The sequence below is a fragment of the Pholcus phalangioides genome, unplaced genomic scaffold (genome assembly GCF_987345545.1).
Source record: "Pholcus phalangioides strain wild (caught in Gottingen) unplaced genomic scaffold, Ppha-v1.0 ptg000008l_1, whole genome shotgun sequence".
Lineage (NCBI taxonomy): Eukaryota > Metazoa > Arthropoda > Arachnida > Araneae > Pholcidae > Pholcus > Pholcus phalangioides.
In genome coordinates this window covers 39,288,592-39,307,120 of record NW_028301601.1, presented here as the reverse complement: position 1 = coordinate 39,307,120, position 18,529 = coordinate 39,288,592, and the positions used below count along the sequence as shown (strand labels likewise).

Sequence of the window (18,529 nt, the reverse complement as noted above, 5' to 3'; positions counted from 1 at the left end):
TTAATTTCATCTTGAATTGTCCTTAATTATCGATGGTTCGTTCAGCGGGATATTCAATGATAGTTACCAGAGACCCATCCTGAAAATCACGCCACAAAATCGTGAATACACCTTGAACTTCAGTGTCCTCTGAATTAACGTTATGTCGATGTTTAGTCTCTCCCTAAGACGATGACGTCCTTCCCATGAAGTCTGGAATTTCGGACACCATTTCTTCCTGATATGGTAACGTCTTTTCCTTTCCATGAATTCTGAAGTTTCCGACACCATCCTTTCCAGCACCTTCGGACACCATTCTATCTGTCGTTTCGGACACCCTCCTTTCTGGACGTCGGAAACCATCCTTTCCGGAGCTTCAGACATCCTCCTTTTCAGCGTTTCGAATTCCAAAGCCATAAAAGGTCTCTTTGAAGTCGTGAGACGTGGACTTCGCATCGTAGCAAACTCTCATCTTCTCGGAGCCGATGTCGATCCTGTCCCTGGCGATTCGATGCACGTCCTCAAGGTGGTCCTGAAATTCCTCTACGTATTCTTCCATACGAAGAGGAGCATCTGGCGGTCATCCAAACAACAGGTCACTCGTTAGCCGAAGATCCCGTCCTATGAGCATATTTGACGGCGTGAATCCAGTGCTCTCGTTGACGGCACTCCTATAGGTCAGCAAGAACAGCAGTAACTTCGAATCCCAGTCTTGTTGGTACTTCGACACGAACAGCCTGAAATGATTCAAAATGATTCTGTTGAATCTCTTCACCATCCCATCGGTTTCCGGATAGAGCGGAGTGTAGATCGCGTCTTTCCCATACCCAGAAGTTTGCACATCCCGAGAAACACTGTTGACGCAAAGTTTCTTCCTTGATCGGAATAGATCAGCATGGGGACTCCGTATCTAGGCACCCAATTTTGCACCACCACTTGTCCCAGCGTCTCGACCTCCTCATCAAGAACGGGAACTGCTTCCGTCCCCTTGGTGAAACAATCCGTCACCGCAAGTATGCACAGATAACGACCCTAGGATGTCAAGGGCGATTCTCTTGAACGGTGCACCAACGCTGTCACGTTGAAGACGGGCACGAGTCATCCTCGGGGGTTCTTTTCGGGTGGCACATGTCACAGTTCTCAAACCACTTCTCCACATCGCTCCTGAACTTTTCCCAATAGAATTGCGCATGAATCCGCCGTAGCATTCTGGTGCACCAACCAACCAGCAAACGCACATAAGTCACCCTTCCGTGCAACTCTTTCAAAACTTCTTCCACACGGCTTCCGGGTATGATGAGTTGCCATCTGAAAGTCTTTCCAGACTCTGACTCCTAACGTCGGTAGAGCATGCCGTTCCTCATCTCCAAGGAGTTCCAGAGTGTTCAATATCTCTTCGGGGTCGGACTGGAAGAAACGACGTCTTGCCACGCTGGTCTGGTCCTAGTGGATTCCTGTGTACCGTACGTATGTCGGTATCTTCCGGTTGCGCCTTTCGGGTGTTCTCGTCACTCCAAGGATCGTCACTCAAGTCCTGAGATGTTAGCTGTCTGACTGTAGGGTCTGCCGGCCCGTATTTTCCTTTTATCTTGAGACAACGATGGCAGTTCCGTGGGCATGGTCTCCTCGATACGCAATCGGCATCTCTCCGCGATGCCCCCTCACGATGCTGGATCCTTCTCTTACTGTGACGGGGTCGACTGGGGAAGGGGCACAAAAAGGAAAACAATTAAATTTACGATTAAGGACTACTTTTGCGTTGTGTTTTGTGACGTCCGTCAACAAAGAAATTGACCATTGAAAATTAATAGAATTCACATAAAGGGGTTAGTAATAACAAATTAATTTACTCAATTAACAATTAAAATAAGAGCTATTCAAAGAGGACATCCTTATCCAACATGATATAACGCCATCGCAAATGCATGAACTTGACAGGCCGAATTTTAAGTGATTAATTATCTGCATAGAAATAAAACTTAGATTATTTACTGAGAGAGATAATTCCGAGACTATATTTATACGGCACTCACCACTAAATCTTTCGGACCCATCTCAATCCTGATCGTCCATATTCATCACCAGAGATTCCCTCTTTTCGTTCTCCTCTCACCTCCTTCACGACTACGGGGAAAAAGACCCCGTTTTTAGCAGCGTGTCACCTTATATAGGCCCGATGGTACCAGCGGTTCCTCAGAAGAATTGCTTCTCGGAACTCGCCGGTTCCCTTCATGTCGACGGCTCTATTATTACGAGAGACCGTCGAGGCGCCAGAAACTGTAACACCGTCTGCGTCTAGCGGTGTTACATACCTTTCCCCTTCATGGAAATCTACACCGTAGATTTATAGATACTTCGGCATTCATCGTTATATAGCTCACATATTAAACATAAAAATCAATATCCTAATGGTGGTGAGGCTCCAATCTCCATAATTCTTTCTCTCTAGCTATATAAATTCCCTGTAAAACTCAAATTCAACAAAAACATACATGTCAACCTATTCTTGCAAATAAAAAAAACAATATACAATCACTCTATATACATTGGTTATACAGATTACATACGTAACTATTAATTTGCTCTTTAGCAACACAATGATAAACGTCAGTCCCATGCATAACACCTTCCAGTATTACGATATACACAATTCACATACGAGCAAAAATAAAAATGTATCTCAACAATAAATTGTAGAGTGAGGAAAAGAAAAGAATTTGCTACGGAAAGAGTACACAAAACACTTTCGGAATAGCCTCCATCATTTTTTCTTAGTTCACTAATGCCGACACTTCTTTCAAACCCAAAAACACTGTGAAGAAGTTATGTTCTGTCCCTGAACAACACAGAATTTGTCATTTAGCTGACACACGCACTCCTCTTTTCAAGTCTCTTTGTGGATCAAGTCTCTCTATGGGAGTCTTTATCGCGACCCAAAGCATATCGATTCTGACAAGGCGACAAGCCATTTCGAGCGTCCGACAAGACAACACAGTCTCTTCGCGCACACATTGATGTTCGTCTTCTTTGTGGTTTTGTTTTCACAAGCCGACTTGACCGGGCGGCTTTCGGATTGTCGGAGATGCCACCCATCAACCCACAGGTGTTGTGGATTAGAAGACCTACCCAGTCTTCCTCAGGGACCCATCAGCCACCTTATCACAACTATGAGCCGGCGCTCAATCGTAGTAACCACCTGGCATTGCATTGAACCTGCCGAATTTTCCATCATCATGTTCCAGATGTCGGCAAATCATTGGCGTCGTCGTTAAGCTGAACACAAAGAGATGCGGTTCCAAAAAAATTTTTTCAGAACTGCTTTCGGACTGTTTCGTTTGAGTATATACAAATCACGAGAGAAAATTGCCGCGAAGAGGGATGGGCTGTTCACTCTTTAGCTACCATCATCATCGTGAAAGTCCCGACATTGAGTGACAAAACTATTGTTTGCTTAGGGAATCCGCATTCACAATGGTCACTTTGGTGGTGTAAACAGTCATTAAACATAATAGAGACATATACATATATACATAAAGTAGTGAGTGCCATAAGAAGAAAAAGAAATTTCTCTCTCATTACAAGGTTAAAATGTCATTGTAATTTACATGTGTCAAGATATATATATATATTTTTTTACGATATAAATACAACCCCTAATAATTATTAATAACACATTAAAAGGCATTTCAAATTCATAATGTGATTAAATATATAATCCAAATACTTCGAAAACAAGTACTATATACACGTGTTTCTAACATTTAAAAAAAACATTTTCACTCTTCCATTATTATTCGTCATCCCAGAACCATTTCAATACTCTCTCGGTGAGAGAGGCAAGGTATTTAACAGCTGTGTGATTTACATCAGTGCTTTCTACATGCGCAATGCGACTGTGACGGGGTCGACTGGGGAAGGGGCACAAAAAGGAAAACAATTAAATTTACGATTAAGGACTATTTTTGCGTCCTCCTTCACGACTACAGGGAAAAATACCCCGTTTTTAGCAGCGTGTCACCTTGTATAGGCCCGATGGTACCAGCGGTTCCTCAGAAGAATTGCTACTCGGAACTCGCCGGTTCCCTTCATGTCGGCGGCTCTATTATTACGAGAGACCGTCGAGGCGCTAGAAACTGTAACACCGTCTGCGTCTCGCGGTGTTACATTACAGCTCTCCGGCCTTTTCAAGAGAACGGTTCCGATCCAGCCATCGTCCATGCTCCCGTCGAGGATTCCTGCTTCTGGAATGGCCATCACTCTCCGTGGAAGGCCTTCGTTGTGACAACCTACAATTAGGACGACGTTCTGTTCTTTCAGTGTACGCAACTGGTCAATCCGAATTTCCGAAGAGAGTCCATGCTTCTTCACGTCGCCGATGACCGTGGCGATGTCTTGTTTCCAGTCGGCAATATCTTCCCTGACAGCAGCGATGGATTTGTTCACAGCGGCGAAATCGCGGACACTTCCTGACTCCATTTTGTCCATGCTAAATTTCATTTGGGCCATCAGCTGCATGAACTATTCTCCCACCTCGTCCTTCTCCATCCTTCTTGTCTTCACCATTCAAGTCCTTGCAGCGTCGTGCTTCTGACACCAGTTTTGTTACGTCACACCCTGGTCACTCGTCGAAACTCTGTCACCAGCATGAGCAGAGATACGGGGGGGGGGGGGCCCAGCGTCAAAGGTGGAGTCGACTGATCTAATGTATATATGAATTGACATCATCATCATCGTGCCAACTAGCAGTAATGACCGTGTTCCCCCCCCCCCCAGACTTCCAAGTCTATATCAGCTTATGGTCACCAGATTCGTCTCGTGGCGTGGATCTCTCCCGGGTTCTTCGCCGACTACGTGAGGGTGGGTAGACACTCGCAGGAACGAGGATCCGAGAACAAATAATCGCCTTTATTTACATGAACTAGAATTGCTGCTAAAACTAGAGCAGCCTTCTAATGTACGCACTTCTCCCTACGAATCCTATCGTCCGAGTCCATTTAGAATCTCGTTCTTCTCTCCTGACGATCGCATGCCACGCATACCTTGCATGCGTTCACAAGTGTCTTCAAATTCTACCCTTCGTAAGAATATTTTTGTGAGAGGTGGTTAATGACCTAAGCATCATCCAAACCCCGCCTCTTCCCTTGTCATCAAACGTCAGCAAATTGGAAACCTGCCCCTTCCCCATCGACGCTGGCGTATACTTGAATGACCCCTTACCATTAAAGTGAATAATTCAGTTATTGCATAGAATAACTTATTTCATGAAATAACTGATCAAGTCAATTGAAGAACAATAATTCCACTCTTTAACTAGTGGAATTCTATGATTCTATGAAATAGCTAATGATTACGTAATACGTAAATTTCGTATTTACGAAATATCCGCGATAAATGCGAAAATTGTAAATTTTGTCGAATATATGCGAAAATTTTATTTTCACGACTTTTCCGTGAAATCTCAATAATTTACACTTTTTAACCGAAAAGTTACAATTTTGCTCAGCAATTGTGAGTGTGCTAAAAGGGAAACCACAGACATTCTTCCCCCTGTTACTAGCTCCATTCACTTACGCTGACCATATTTTCTTGAAAGAAACACGGGAAATTGGAATTCCAAACACGGGACATCGCAAATAATCGCCAAAAATGACGCCAAAAGTAAACAAAGTTGCCAAATATTGGAGAAATTACGTAAAAAATCGAAATGGCGGGAAATAAAGCATTACTGCAAATTGCAGTAGATTTAAATGAATTCCACGAAATAAAACGTTCACTAAGACAAATGTGGGAGATTTATATTCTTATTTGTAATTGTAATTATCATAATATAATTTATGAGTGAGAAAATAATTTAATTCTTTGACTTCCATGAAGAATAAAACTTCAAGTATACTTCGTGTAAAAAACGGGAAAAACCGGGACACTGTCGCTAAAAAGTTGGGACGGCCAAAAAACAGAAAAATCGGGATGAACTCGGGAAATGCGGGACGTATGGTCACCCTACATTTACTTGAACTAGATTCGGGTATCAATGGAGGGGGTTTGATCAAAGCCTCCTAGAAGTACAAGCCGTAATGTATCACTCCGCCGAGGTTGTGACGTCACAATCCGGGTCCTTAGCGTGGCTATTTTGGATGTTTTTAACGAAGCACGCCACGTGCATTTATCGTCATATTTGATTTAAATTCTTCAAGTTTTTAATATTTATTTTACTATTTACTTATTGTTATTGCTTTTTTATTTGTTGTAACACATTAGCGGGAGAAATTTCGTTTAAATAATTGTAAAAAGGAGCCGAGAACTTCGATAATCATCTGACGACGGGCAAAAAAAAAAATGTATGCAGCTATTTGTACACAATTCAGTCAATACATCTGAAATATTTATTTTTTCTGACTTTATTTTGCGTAATTAATCTGAAAGTAGATATGTTCGCTGCTGTCTCGTGTCGGAATTTTATTTCCTCCTGCATTGAGAGCAGTTTTTATCCACTTGTTTAATCATGGGAGCACATTTTTCAGATCTAATATATAAACATTTTTTTTTTAATATTGAGTAAATCACATTTCTCAGGTCTATAATTAATTAAAAATACAAATATTAATGTGCTGAGTGACGTGAAATTTAATGAAGGGATAGGCTACTTTTTAAATAAATAATATAGTTTGCAAATTCAACTTGCATTTTAAACCATTAAATTTAAATGTGAGTCATTTCCCTGTGTAAGCATTCTTGCACTATTCATAATATTTTATAATTCAATAATTTTGTTGCCTATATGCTGAATATTATAAATACTACACCTATAACATTTTAAATTTTCTTTTAGGTGTCTCGGTGCTGCTGTGTTTGCAGCGGTAGGTCAAACTGCAAGGGGAAGCGAAAGACCGAATGGAACCCTCGTCGTACTTAGAAAGGAACGACAAAGTTACCAATTAAAAGAAAGTCACCAGAGGAAAAATAATGAAATTAATGAAAAGCAATTCAAAGAGTGTCACTGCCTCGCTCGATAATCATCTTGTAGCTGAGTCTTCTTATGAGTGGTTCCTAGGAAAAAACTCAGCATGGTAAAATAAGTGAATTTATCCTTTCTGCATGAATAGTTGGAACTGAGTTTTATGAAAGCTGCCCGCTATTACTCAGAAATGATATTATGGACATCAATATTTTATTTCACCAATCCAGCTTCATATCGCTTTGTGAGGAATTCAAATAAACTGATATTACCTCATGCATATTACTTCAAGTATTGCTACAAAAAGTAGGTGTCCTAGCGTATGGTACAGAATTCAAACGTGAAACATGTAAACACGAAAAGTGCTGAAGTTGTGAACTTCTTGAAATTGAGAAGTTAGTTGGTTTGATAATGGCCAAAATTTGTGTAATTATTATTTTAAGCTTGGAACATTTTATAAGAAAGCTTCAATTAAAAGTTTGACATCAGTATAATATTCAAAGGTAAAATATTCAAGGTAAGTCTCTAATGATTGTATCAAAATAATATCTAAAGTAGTCCTGAATAATTACACAAAAACTAAAAATGATAACTTTAACACCAAATCTTCAATTAAGGGGTCTCGTACCTTTTAACATTGTGGAAAACTATGCTCTAATAGAAATATCATTAAAAATACTATTTAACCATCGATTTATTCCAAATTTTTACACATGTTTTTGATTGTATGTGATATCGTAGGCTGGTATAAAATTTTACATATCTTAGATACTTAATTTTTTGTGAATTTTCAAAAAAAAAACATTAAAACAGCTTCCATGCGTGATGAAATACCATGACATCAATGCAATTGATTAAAAATAAAGGAAACTGTTCAATTCATGAAATAAAGAAAAATGTTGAGATTTTATTGATTCAATCTTATTTAAAATTAAATGTTTACTAAAAATTTTTGGAATTTGAAATTTAAGTTTTAAAATTTAATTTTAAATAAGATTGAGTCAAAGAAATCTCAACCTTTTGCTTCTTTTCATGAATTGAAAAGTTTCCTTTATTAACGTTTCCTTATTTTTAATCAATTTTTATTCAATTATATTGTTATATATGACATGAATGTCGCTCTCCACTTGTTAATACAAGATATACGGAAGACTGGATGTTGTGAAGATATTTATTATTTGAGATGTTAATTTTTTAAGGAAGGAAAAAACTCATCTCTGCCTCTACCGGGAGTCGAACCCGGGTCCCTCGATTGCCGGACGAGTGCTCTGACCACTAAGCTACAGAGGAGATAGAGATTTTCCTTCGCTAGAGCGTATATATGCCGAACGGAACCGTGCAATGGACGGTGAAACCGATCAGCTAATAGCTCATGGAGAGGATATAACAAGTGGAGAGCGACATTCATGTCATATATATAGCCCTCTGGTGACTCGTCGTCCATGAGCTATTAGCTGATCGGTTTCACCGTCCATTGCACGGTTCCGTTCGGCATATATACGCTCTAGCGAAGGAAAATCTCTATCTCCTCTGTAGCTTAGTGGTCAGAGCACTCGTCCGGCAATCGAGGGACCCGGGTTCGACTCCCGGTAGAGCCAGAGATGAGTTTTTTCCTTCCTTAAAAAATTAACATCTCAAATAATAAATACCTTCACAACATCCAGTCTTCCGTATATCTTGTATATTGTTATATTTTATCATGCGCGCAAGCTGTTTTTAATGATTTTCTTTTTTTTTAAATTTACAAAAAATTAAGTATCTAAGATACGTAAAACTTTATACCAGCATAGGATAGCACATATAATCAAGAACATGTGTAAAAAATTTAGAATAAATCAATGGTTAAATAGTATTTTTAATATTTCTACTAGAGTATAGTTTTTGCCATGCTTAAAATAATGACGCCTCATAAAAGAACTCTTCTATTAAAAGAAACTTGCTTCTATAAAACAATTGTAATATTGCATAAAATAGTTAATTTTTTAAATTTGGAGTATTTAAAAAAAAAGTGTATGTGCATTTTGAGTAGACATGAAAAAAATGTTTTGCATTTTTCAGGAGATATCTTTTTAATTTTGAAACTTAACATTTAAAAAAACATTGATCCCATATTAACATTTTATTTTCGGAATTTTAGGTGAATATTTATTTCTAAGTGTTCACAATTCACTATTTAAAATTAGAAACTAAAATTTATTTTATGGAAATTTTATAAATGAGTGCAACAAGAGACTTTTCATAATGTGAAATCCCATCAGGGTTTTGAAATGAGTTTTCGAAGTTCCCCTCATAGATTAATAAATTTCAACATTTACAAAAATTTTATGTTTAGAGCAGCAACTAATTTCCCTTTCAATTAGAATTGATAATATGAATGTAGCTCAGTGAATAAAAAATATTTTAATGACATTGTTGTTTCTATTTTTGTACATTGCCTGTGTATCCTTTCATTTTAAATACAAATTGTAATGTCATATAAATAAAAAAATGAAAAGTCAGATATATATTGCCTGATTTTTCAAAAATATTTGCTTGGGAGCAAAAAAAAAAAAAAACACCTACAAATACGTGTTGGCAGAGAATTTGTGAAACCCCTATTTTTTTAATAATTGTTAAATTACCTCTTTTTATAATTTTATTATTCATTCATTTAACATTCAGTGTTTTCCGTATACCATACTAGGTAATAATTGCAATAAAAAAATCGTCAATTTTTCTTTCTAATTGCCAAAAATACATGTTGGTAGCGTGTTTTAAATGCGAAGCGTGTACGCGGTAGGACCCGGGTTGTGACGTCACGAAAACATGTTTCAGGCTTGTAGTATCTAGGAGGCTTTGGTTTGGTGAATAGAACCTACTGGGAATTTTTTCCCCTCGTAGGGAGAAGGAAAATTTTGATCTCTTGCAAAATGAAATGAAATCTCATGAAAATTATCTTGTTTAGAGAATTTTTGTGGTTTGATGCCCCTTTCCCATAATCCTTTACGATTTCTTCTTACTGCCGGAAAAAACCGTTTTCTCTCTTCTATGTGAACAGAACTCTTAAATAAAAAGCATGGGCCGCCCTAACTTAATGAGCAGAGCGAAAGAGTTTCACCACGAGGGACTGTATTTAAGCGATACAAACGTCGTTACGTGCAGGTTTTGTAACTTTCTAGATGGGATGAAGAGGGATACCTTGCAGAAATTCACACATACGCAGAAATACACACTCTGCTACGCATTCAAAGAAGAAAACCGAACATTCGCACCTGTCTGGAACTGAACAGACTACAATCGTCGGCGGTTTTGGATCTCAAAAGCGTGCCAAGAAGGAACGAGATGATTTTGTAAACGACGTTTAATAGCTAATATTCCTTTATGTAAACTTGATCAACAAATTGTGTCTTAAACATATATGGCTCATTGCTTCATAATGTAATTCTCAAAATTGATCCCCTTTGGAGGTTATTGGCTTTATTGTTATAGACATCGCAACTGATAATTGCATTAATAACAAAATAGTGGGTTTGTCTATTAGTCCCCCATATAAATTTCCATGTTCATCCTCACCCTTCAACATACAGGGTCAGACCATTTTTTCCCTGATAATGCATGTGATTAAAAATATCAGAAAAGCTGGCTGTATTAAAAAAGTGTTTTTCCCCCAAATAATTTTTCCCCGCCTATAAATTTCGCGAGGTTCATGTTTTGCCCTTCTTTAACATAAGATCACACGTTGCTTCATAATACAATTCTCAAAATTAATCTACGTTTGTCAGTAATGTGGAAAATATATACAAATACTTATTCTTAAAAGCCAGGTTTTGGAAATATAGACAGGTACTAACAATATTTCTTTGAAGTAAGTTTTAATATTTGGGAAGTGATAATTCTGTGGATTTTTTCCTAACGTATTTCTAAAGAACCTTCGAATAAAAATGCACTTTTAAAGGAAAGTTATAGTCACTAAATTTCATGCAAAAAAGGAAGTGGTGACATTTTCAAAAGCACTATTTTTGATTTTTACTACTTGGATCTAGAGATGCGAGGCGAGAATATTCTCGGAGAACGAGAATATTATCCTGGATGTAAAAATTTGAGAATAATCGAGAATATTCATTTTTCTTTTAAATAATTTAATTTTTTTACTAATTTTGTTTATATTGTGAAATATGAATCAGTTTCCATTACCAAAAATTGTTTTGTTGTAAATGTTTCAGGCATAATTGAAGTTCGGAAAAATTAATGCTCGTGTGGGGAAGTTTTTAGGTCAAAAGGTAATTTTTCAAATATTAAGTTTTTATTAAAACTCTGGCCCTAATTGATACTTGAAAGTAATGAATTATAAGTATAAACTTGTCTATTCGATTGCTCAATTCTTTACTAATCCGGCCTCTTTTTCTACTTATATAACATTGAGAAAACCATATGGGTTGACCATATGGGTTGAACTTGAGAACAAAAGACGTCATAAGCTTATTGTTGGGGTTTGTTACAATCCACCGAATAGGGATCAAAACTATATCGCCAAAATGCATGATGAAATTTCCTACATGTGTAAGCGAAAGAGGGTTCTCATACTAGGGGATTTCAATTACCCGGGTATTGATTGGGAGAACCTTTCATCTGGAAATCAGTATGAAAGAGACTTTCTTAAGTTGGTGCTCGAAAATGTTTTGTATCAGCATGTATCAGAAGCCACTAGGGGTACTGCTATTTTGGATTTAGTTCTTACTAGTTCTGAGGATCTAGTTGAACATGTTTCGGTGGGGGAAGAGTTTTCTTCCAGTGATCATCGTATCGTCAGATTTCACTGTAACTTTTCCTCGGGTAAGGTTGATAACAAAAGACTGGTTCCTTGTTTTCGGAGAACTAACTTTGATGTTTTGAGAAGAAGGTTAGCGGAAGTTTTCAAAGACCGGTTGGAATCAGTAGGGGTGGTAAGTCAATGGGAAGAATTTAGTACGAAGCTGTCCTCTGTTTTGCACGACGTCATACCCTTTGTTCGAAAAAAGCGTGTTTGTACATCACACCCTCTATGGTTCACGGATAGCGTGCGGAACCTTTATCTTGAAAAGAAAAGAGCATTCAGAGAGTATAAAAGTGGACGAGGTGACCTATCATTGTTTACTGATAAAAGAAGACTGTTGAAGAAAGCGATAAGGGATAGTAAAAAGCAAGTTGAATCTAGGTTGGCAGATAACATTGGCTCTGACCCAAAATCATTTTTTCGATACGTCAATAATGGATGTAAGGGGACAGTTGGCCCCCTCTCGATAGGAGGCTCAAAAGTAGAGAGCAATGTAGGCATGTGTAGTGCTTTCAATGACTTTTTCGCGTCGGTTTTTAATGGAGATAATGATATTCGATATACGGGTGTTGCATGGGGTAATAAAACGCTCAACGATATTCAAGTGGAAGACGTGGAGGTCCTAAATCTTCTAAGAAATGTATGTGCAAGCAAAGCACCAGGACCAGATGATATCTATCCCAGGGTTCTCAGGGAAGGTGCTAATGAATTGTTGGGGCCAGTCGCACAGATATACAGGAGTAGTGTTGCTGAGGGTATCGTCCCGAGAGATTGGAAACTGGCTAACGTTGTTCCGATATTTAAGAAGGGTAGTAGAGAAGTGGTGTCTAATTATCGTCCAGTGAGTTTGACGAGCTCCCTCTCGAAAATTTTGGAAATTATCATCAAAAGGCAGTTTGTGAAGTGGATAGACGAGAATAATGTATTGTCGGATAATCAGCATGGGTTCAGGAAGGGGAAGTCATGTGTAACTAACCTCCTTTGCTTCTATGATTACGTGACTAAGGCTTTGGGTAAGAGCAAAAATGTCGACGTTGTTTACCTTGATTTCCAGAAGGCATTCGATCGGGTCCAACATGGCAAACTCTTGAAGCGTTTACACGAGATTGGAATAGGGGGCAACTTGCTGAATTGGATAGAATCGTGGTTAAGAGATAGGTCGCAACGAGTTATGGTGAACGGGGAATTCTCTGGTTGGACAGACGTCACAAGTGGAGTTCCTCAGGGAAGTGTCCTTGGCCCCATACTTTTTTCACTTTTTATCGACAAACTCGATCAGGGTATCGATGGAATTACTAGCAAATTCGCAGATGATGTGAAGCTAATGGGGGTAATCGGAAATGAAAGCGATAGGGAGTTGCTCCAGACCAACTTAAACAAGATTGCAGCATGGGCAAATGAATGGAGCATGACGTTTAGCGTAGATAAGTGCATGGTCGCTCATTTTGGTTCGAACAACCCACGGTTCTCTTACGAGTTGAATGGTGTCACTATCCCGGATGCAACTAGAGTCACCGATTTGGGAATTCTCATTGACGAGCGACTTAAGTTTTCTGAACATTGTTCAGCGGTTGTCAAAAAATCGAATAGAATGCTTGGTCTCATTTTCAAAAAGGTCTCTTCGCGTTCTCCTAAAGTCATTCTTCCGCTTTTTCGAGGCTTAGTTCGTCCTGGACTGGAGTATGCTGTAAGGTTTTGGAGACCATACCTACAGAGGGACATAGACTTGGTTGAAGGGGTGCAGAGAAGAGCTACGCGTGTCCTTATTGGCACACGGGGCTTGAGTTATGAAGAAAGACTTCATTTTTTGAATATGTTTACATTGGATGAACGCAGGTGTCGAGGAGATATGATCGAAGTGTTCAAAATTTTCAATGGGATGGATAGGATGGACCATGAACTTTTAGTACACCGCCAATCGACTGCTTTTACAAGGGGACACCAGTATCGATTGGTGAGGGACAATGCAAGGTTATGGTGTCGCAGGGAATTTTTCTCCAATAGGGTTGTTAATAAATGGAATAGCTTACCCCCGGAGGTAGTAAATTGTAACACAATTGACACGTTTAAAAAGAAATACGATAAACATGTTGGGGTAAATCGAGAAGCTATCCATTCTTAGAATAAGACAACCATAAGTATTCTTTATGGGCATTGTATAATATTTTATCATGTGTATATATTGTTTGTAATTTGTGTTAATTGCATTTTTAATTGGGTTGCTGTATTTTTGAAACATATGACAACCATATTTTTATGGGCATCTTTTTATCAGCCACCTCGTTGGGCATTTTGCCTGTTGTGGCGTTGTATTTGTATTTGTATAAAAAATATAGCAACGTGTGTTAAATATATAACATATCGGCGTTAGTGTGTGGTGCTGCTGGAAAACGATCTTACAGGGAAGATGGGTTTCGTAGGACGAAATGCGATGACGTCACGAATCTCGGGGTCAGGCTTTCTGCTTGAGAAGGTATTGGTCTGGTTCAGATTCCACAACGCTGCTTCTTTTTTTTCACGCAAAATATGTTCTGGTTCTAACCTTCCTTTTGGACACAATCTCAACGCATCATTATCATCATCAACCATTTTCCCACTGTTGGATGCAGGTCTCCTCTAAATTTTTCCATTTTACTCGGTCTTTTTCCATCCAGTTGAATGCAGCCGTCTTTCGGATCTCGTCGCTTCATCTTGTTTGGGAACGTTTAACACCACTGGGGTACCAATTAAGAATACTTGTGGTTCATTTGTTGTCTTCTTGCAATATGTCCAGCCCATTTCTATTTGAGGCGTTTAATTCTTTCCATGATATCATATATTTTTGTGTTTGGCTCCTTATTCACGTGATTTGTTTTCTGCCTCTCCTTTTAATGCCTAATACATCTTCCTATGCTTCTTTGTGCATGCATTTTTGTAGTCTTTGTATCGTTTTGCTTGTGAGTGTCAATGTTTCAGCCTCCATAAATCATTGCTGGTAGCACACACTGGTTGAATACTTTTCTTTTCAGGCATACTTGCATGTTGCTTTTCAGAATCACACAGTTTTTGCAGAAAAGTGCTCCACCCAAACCTGATTCTTCTGTTTATTTCATTGAGGATGCTGTTGTTCATGGTAATTTCTTATCCCAGGTATACACATATATATATATATATACACTGCTGGCCACCCAAATTGCAACACCAAGAAAGACAAGAGATATCGCAACAATATTTATTTTGTAGATAATATGTTGACCTAGCATCAAATGATTAAATTTATAGACTTCTGTGAAGTGTGGTTCCTGCCAAAATCAGTAGCCAGAGTAGCCGCCATTGTTGGAGATCACCGCTGCCACACGCCTCGGCATTGATTCAAAGAGAGTTTGGATGTGTTCTTGGGGTACAGCAGACCAAGCAGCTTCCACGCGTTGCCAAAGTTGATCTGGTGTGGCAGCTGGGGATGTAATCTGGGTCAACCGTTGAGCAACCATGGACCACATGTTTTCTATCGGCGAAAGATCCGGAGAGCGAGCTGGCCAGGGAAGCAATTCAATCTGGCGATTGACGAAGAACCTTTGGACAATGCGTGCCAAGTGTGGTCGCGCATTATCCTGTTGAAATATGGCTGTGGGCAAGCCCTGATGGTAAGGAAGGACAACTGGCTCCAACACCTCGGAGATGTAGCGCTGGCTTTTTAAAGTACCGGCAATGCGTACTAGAGGAGTGCGAGAGTGATATCCAATACCGCCCCATACCATAATACCCGGTGCAGGACCAGTGTGGCGGTGCATAACGCAGCTGTTCAGCATCCTCTCTCCACGGTGTCTCCAGACTCGAATCCGACCATCGTAGTGTTGCAGACAGAAGCGTGACTCGTCAGTAAAGACAATTTCATTCCATTGTGCCGTCCACATCCTTCTTTCATCGCACCATTGGCGGCGGAGACGTCTGTGGTTCTGCGTCAAGGGTAGACGAAGCAATGGACGTCTTGCGGACAGACCACTCTGCTGTAAACGGCGTCGAATGGTACGCGCAGACACTGGATGATGCGGTACAGACTGAATGTGCTGAGCTATGGTTCGTGATGTGGCTGAGTGATCCGTCACTGCCATACGCACAATACGCCTGTCATCACGTGAAGTGGTGCACTGAGGTGGATGCGATCGAACACGTCGGTCCGTCGTACCCTCCTGCATCCAACGATCACATATCCGCATTATAGTTGTTTGGTTTCGTCCAACACGACTACCGATTTCCCTGAAAGATAATCCACAATCTCGGTAGGCCACTATCCTTCCTCTGTCGAACTCGGATACTTGATCAAAAGATGATCGCTGTTTTCTACGAGGCACAATTGATCGTTTTTTTGAAAAAACCACAAGAAAAACACAATTGCCGTACTTCAAATCGTCGAAATCTCCAAGCCTTAAATAGCGCTTTGAAATGGCGCCAGAGGCGCGCGTGATGTGCGTCTGCGCTGAAATTCTAATCATTTGCATATCTCACCTCCGCTAATGCATGTTGTAAATTTCATATTATTTGCATGCTTCCTTCAGGGTGTTGCATTTACGGTGGCCAGCAGTGTATATACCAGGTATATGTATATATACATATACATAGCTTTTTACCTCTGCTATCTCTGTTCTGCTGAGAAAAATCTTCTTTGAAGCAAACGAGTTGAACATGACTTTAGTCTTTTGTAGGTTCATTTTCAAACCCACCTGAATACTGGCCTTCACAAGTTCTTGCATCACTTCTAGTTCATCTGGATTATTAACTATATTCTACTTTGAGACATTTTTGAAAAAATAGGGTATAAAAAAGTTTTAAAAATAAACCGATAGTTATAGTGGCTGGTGAAACATCTGATAAACAAGGGAGGTGTGTTTTTTCAGTCTTATTGAAAGCCATTGATAACGAACCAGAACAGTCATGTAACCTGGCTAGTGTATGCTTTTTTAGGCATCGCTAATTCTTCCATGTGCTCCCAAGCTATAATTGACACTTAAAAAAAATATGAAATTCAATACTCTCAAGTAAAGGGCCTAGTATCAGACTCCGCTCGTTATATAACTTATTGAAAACACTTTTAGATGTGTGAAAACATTTTGCACTACCAATGCAAGGGTGCGTCAAGTGAATCTCGTGGGGACGTATTAATAATCTAGCATATAGCTAGATTATTCTGTCCATTTGAAGTTGCGACAACATCCACATTATCTTTGAAAGCTTCTCCAAAGTACCTTTTTTTACAGACGTACCACGGGATACGCTCATCGATGAATAGAATAATTTCAACAGACAGCTACAGAGGTGAACCAAACGACCTCTGTTGATGTCATGCAAATTTTGAATGGAACAAAATTCTGCTACATGAACTTCGCAAAAACAGCTATCCAAGACCTTTATAGTCCCGTTAATAGTGTGGATTAATTGGATAACACTTACAATTTTGTTATCACAGACAGAAAGCGCAGAGCGTTAAGGTAGAAATATGCGAAATTTTTGATTTAAAAAATTTGTTTTTGAACGAAAGCGGACATTCTGATTTAAAATACGATTTTTTTCTTTTTATTTGGGAAAAAATGTGAAGTTTTTCGTTCGAAAATTTTTTTTGGGAATAAATGCGAAATTTCTGATTTTGAAAAAAATTTAATGCAAAATTTTGATTTTTTTTCTTCGAAATTGACTTATTTCTACTAAGGGCGTTTCTCAAGTCCCAACGAACATTTTTAGAAAATGACTAAAGATATCGAAGGACGATTAAGAAAATATTAATAATTTGAGTTTTTCCGCAGGCCATGGAATACTGAGCACACTCGCGATGCCTAGTCTCAGTTTTTATTTCCCTTGATTTCATACATTTCAGACGGAAGAGCCGGCGTACGAAAATTCATACCCAATTACAGAATCCACAGAAATGCTAAAAAGTGCATACCTTAACGAAATTTCATCATTGTTAAAAATTTCTAATTAATGGAAGAGTAATTCAAGAATTACTGGAAGAATAGTGTTTACTTAATATTTTTATTTATCAATTTATTTTTGCCGTAATTTTAATTGGGTTCTCATACAGTGCTTCACATTTCGATATACGCTGAAGAGCCAAAAAAACTGGTACACCTGCCTAATATCGCGTAGGGAAACCCGCGAGCACGCAGAAGTGCCGCAACACTACGTGGCATGGACTCGACTAATGTCTGAAGTAGTGCTGGAGGTAATTGACACCATGAATCCTGCAGGGCTGTCCATAAATCCGTAGGAATAAGAGCGGGTGGAGATCTCTTCTGAACAGCACGTTGCAAGGCATCCCAGATATGTTCAATAATGTTCATGTCTGAGGGTTTTGGTGGCCAGCGGAAGTGTCTAAAATCAGATGAGTGTTCCTGGAGCCACTTTGTACCAATTCTGGACGTGTGGGGTGTCGCTTTGTCCTGCTGAAATTGTCCAAGTCCGTCGGAATGCACAATGGACATGAATGGGTGCAGGTGATCAGACAGGATGCTTACGTACCTGTCACCTGTCAGAGTCGTATCTAGACGTACGATGGCGTAGATTTAATTTTTTAACGGATTCCCAATATTCACGGCACACTCGTGAAATGGTCGTACGTGAAAATCCAAATTTCATCGCTACCTCGGAGATGCTATGTCCCATCTCTCGTGCGCCGACTATAACACCACGTTCAAACTCACTTAAATCTCGATAACCTGCCATTGTAGCAGCAGTAACCGATCTAACAACTATGCCAGACACTTGTTGTGTTATATAGGCGTTGCCGACCGCAGCGCCGTACTCTGCTGATTGGTTCCATATCTCTTTAT

The 18,529-nt window shown here is 39.2% G+C and overlaps 1 protein-coding gene across 1 annotated transcript in view; it reads right to left on the bottom strand.

Annotated features, from left to right (window-relative positions):
* The window catches only part of LOC149084277 (astacin-like metalloprotease toxin 5), an 83,690-nt gene that overhangs the window by 16,509 nt on the left and 48,652 nt on the right, over positions 1-18,529 (bottom strand). The window lies entirely within an intron of this gene.